Genomic DNA, 4,154 nt, shown 5'->3' on the forward strand with positions numbered 1-4,154 from the left:
ACAGGTTGCTGGTGTTAGCGGCAGGCTGCTGCAATACTGCTATTATACATCATGTCACGGGCTGCTAGAGCTGGTTGTTGCATGCTATTTTTATTTATCAATTTATCATGTCGTATGTATTATTAAATAATGAATATTAATTTGTGTTGTGTTAACTATAATGTACTAGAGACCACTGAGACATTGATAATATTATGACTGTCAACTGTCATGAACTCATTAAGCTTTTATTCTCTGTACTCGAATTTAAATCTATTGGATGTGATAATTATAAGTTGAGATATTGTATCAACGTGTAGCCAAATAGTCATTTTTTGTGTTGCACTAGTGCTTAGATGGAAACTAAAATATTTATGCATTTATTATAACACCAACCGAATGTTATTTAGTGTACAAATAACATATCCAATGGATAGCCGATACCCGGTGGATATTCGATGGGTACGGTTACAAATACAATTTCTCGCTCGATTAATTTGGTGTGTATGGATATTTGTAAAAGTCTCCTATACAATTTCAGATCGAATATTATTATATTCGAATAAAATCCGACCTGCTGTTATCCTAGTCATGATCTAAACGGGCCAGCTCGAGCACCCTATGGCGTGGCTCCATCTTGCATCCTCCGGCACCGCTATAAATACCATTGGCCATGCACACCCGCACTCCCGCACCACTCACAACAACACTGTGCATCATTTTCGGTGGCCACTATTATTTTTGGCGGCGAGGGTTGGCCGCCGAAAATAATGTTATTTCCGGCAGCTTCTGACACAGCCGCCAAATTTAACAGCTTATTTTCGGCGGCTAGCCCTGGCCACCGAAAATCAAAAGTTTAAAACGGTCGCCCGACCCTTCTTTCTTCGCTGTTTCTTTCTCTCTGCCCGACCGCGCCGCCCTGCCTGCCTTCCCTGCACCCGCCGCGCCGCTGCTCCCCGGCCAGCCCCGTGTCGCACAACGCCCCCTGCGTGGGATGCCCGCCCGAGCCCGCCGCCGCCGCCCCAAGCGAACAAGCTTATTAGCTACTACTACGTGTGCGTGCAAGCAGCTCGATTGATCGCCATGGCTGCGAGAGCGGCGCTGCTCCTGGCCATTGGCCTGGTCCTTGCAGGCTGCAGCCGTTGCCAGCGCGACCTACTGCCCGCCGCCGCCGGCCCCAAAGCCGCCGACGCCAACGCCCGACGGCCACCACCACGGGTCGTGCCCCGGGACGCGTTGAAGCTGGGCGTGTGCGCCGACGTGCTGGGCTTGGTGAAGGCCAAGGTCGGCTCGCCGCCGTACGAGCCGTGCTGCTCGTTGTTGGACAGGCTCGTCGACCTGGAGGTCGTCGCTTGCCTCTGCACCGCCATCAAGGCCAACATCCTCGGCATCAACCTTAACCTCCCCATCGACCTCAGCCTCATCCTCAACAACTGCGGCAAGAACTGCCCCAACGACTTCCACTGCGCATAGATGATCAGTCGATATATCGTCGTCCATCGCCGGCCGTGGTTCATCGATCATCGGGTGGCGTGATACGTTGATGCTTTGCTTAATGGTTGATTGATCTTTTCTTGTCAGTTCCAGCATATTTGAGTGGTGTTGTTACATATATATCACTACCGGAATTGATCTCTTTGCCTAGTGCCTGAAGCACTCAGCACAGACTTTGCCGAGTGCCTGAAGCACTCGGCACAGGCTTTGCCGAGTGTCGCACTCGGCAAAGAGGGCTCGGCGAACAGTACATCGGCAAAGCCTTCTTTGTCGAGTACTTTGTTTTGGGCACTCGGCACAGACTTTGTCGAGTGCCAGGCAATACTCGGTAAAGAAAAGCCGCCGTCACGACGCCGGGTAATGGAGATGACGTCTTTGCTGAGTGTCTCCTAATACACTCGGCAAAGAACTTAATCTTTGCCGAGTGTCTACCGGCCAACACTCGACAAAGGATCCGTCAGCGGGTTTCTTTGTCAGGTTATTTGTCGAGTGTTGTGTGAGGCACTCGGCAAAGCCTTCCTCTTTGTCGAGTGCCAGGTCCACCGCACTCGACAAAGAACCTATACTGGTGTCCAGGTCTTGGTTCTTTGCCGAGTGCTATGACACTGACACTCGATAAACCACCTCTTTGCCGAGTGTAACACTCGGCAAAGTGACCAGTACACACCTTTTAAATTTGTTTTTCTATTCCATCCAAACAAACAAAAGATACATCACAGATATCACATATATACATCACATATATCATCACAGACATAAATATTCAACACAAACATTAATATACAAGTTCTCAACACAAACAATATTGTCGGCGTTTCGGACCCGGGGGACCCTCAACCGAGCCGACCAGTGAATTTATCGCTGCGTGCCCCTGCCCAGATGGGTTGGCGCAAGATGGAACACAAGGGGGAATACGGCTTGTATTATCTCGCACCGCGGGTGCTCGTAGTAGGGGTTACAAGCGTCGCGAGAGAGAGAGAGAGAGAGTCTCGCGGCAGTCATCTTCTCCCTCCTCGCTGCCCTCCCCCGCGGAAGGCCCTGGACCTCCCCTTTTATAGATGTAAGGAGAGTGTCTAGATGTACAATGGGGGTGTAGCTATGTGCTACGTGGCTAGCGGAGAGGTGCCTGAGCCCTATGTACATAATAACATGGCCGTCGGAGAGGCGCTTGAGCCTTGTAGAAGCACAACTGTCGGCGTGGCATGGATCCTGCTGACGTCTCCTTGCTTCCGTAGGGGGCTGAGAACCACCGACGTCATGGACGCACGCGGGGAACCATCATTACCTGTTACCGGGGTAAGCTAGATAGGACGCCGATCTTGTTCCTTCGTAGCCTGAGCTAGCTAGGAGTAGGGTAATGATGTATCCCCTGCGGCACGGTCAGTCCAAGCCCAAGGTCGGGCGAGGCGGAGGCTCTTCCCGAGACCAAGGCTAGGGTCGGGCGAGGATGTGACTCCTCCCGAGGCCGAGGTTGAGACCGAGGCCGAGGGTCGGGCGAGGCAGAGCTCCCTATTGCGCTCGAGGCTGAACTCGGCTGTTGTCAGTCTTACCCTAGTGGTTGGCACAGTAGTCGGAGCGGGGTGAGCGGCGTTGTTTTCTTGTCAGATCGGTCAGTGAAAGGGCGAAGTGACTGCGGTCACTTCGACCTTGCCGACTAAGGCGCGCGTGTCAGGATAAGGTGTCAGGCGATCCTCACATTAAATGTGCATGCGATACGGTCGGTTGGTGAGGCGATTTGGCCAAGGTTGCTTCACAACGAAGCCTGCCCGAGCTGGGCTTCGGGCGAGCCGAGGGTGTGCCCACTGCCTGAGGGGGCCCTCGTGCGAGGCGTGAATTCGTCTGGGACTACGACTCCTGCCCGAGGCTAGGCTCGGGCGAGACCGCGTCCCTTGGGTAGACGAAGCCTTGACTTAAACCGTGCCCATCAGTTTTTATGGTTTGTTCTGCGGGTGTTTACCAGCTGTGTTTAGGAGTGTTGGGGGTACCCCTAATTACGATACCCGACAGTAGCCCCCGAGCCTCGAAGGGAGTGTTGGTACTCGCTTGGAGGCTTTGCCGCATTTTTTCTGAGGGGACCGGCCTTTCTCGGTTATATTTTGTTCCGATGGGTGCGCGCGAGCGCACCCGTCGGGTGTAGCCCCCGAGGCCTCGAAGGAGTGGTTTGACTCCTTTGAGGTCTTAATGCTTTTCGTGATGCCTCGGCCGGCCTTGTTGTTCCCTCATGCGTCTTGGCCATGGCCCGGGTGCATGGTCAGGCGCCGAGTTTTTAAGCCGGTTCGTTGACGATGTCAACAGTTTGGCCGTAGCCGAGTGCGAGAGCAGCCCCCGAGCCTCTGCACGGAGCGAGAGGACGATCAAGGACCGTCTCGACTTTTGTTATATGCCCCTTTGTCGCCTTTCCGCAAGGAGTAAGGGGGGGGGGGGAAGCGCCATGTTGCCCTCGGAGGGCACCGAACATGGTGTTTCCAGTGAGTTGCTAACGGGTGATCCGAGTGGACGCTCGAGCCCCGTTCGATAAGGGTCGGCTAGTGGCCCAGAGGCGCGCTCCAAAAGTACCTGCAGGTGATTTGCCGGACCCGGACCCATTCGATAGGGTCCGAGGGCTCGATGCCTCCCTTCGGTGTGTCGGTGTTTCGAGACTGGGGGGTCCCTGGGCCGACGAGTGAAAATGTCGCCGCGTG

General features: G+C 53.9%; 1 pseudogene; it reads left to right on the plus strand.

Moving 5' to 3' along the window:
* The first annotated feature begins 1,062 nt into the window (after nt 1–1,062).
* LOC109942352 (cortical cell-delineating protein-like) lies at nt 1,063–1,542 on the plus strand (annotated as a pseudogene).
* The last annotated feature ends 2,612 nt before the right edge of the window (nt 1,543–4,154 follow it).

Source organism: Zea mays, chromosome 9, assembly GCF_902167145.1.
Source record: "Zea mays cultivar B73 chromosome 9, Zm-B73-REFERENCE-NAM-5.0, whole genome shotgun sequence".
Taxonomy (NCBI): Eukaryota; Viridiplantae; Streptophyta; class Magnoliopsida; order Poales; family Poaceae; genus Zea; species Zea mays.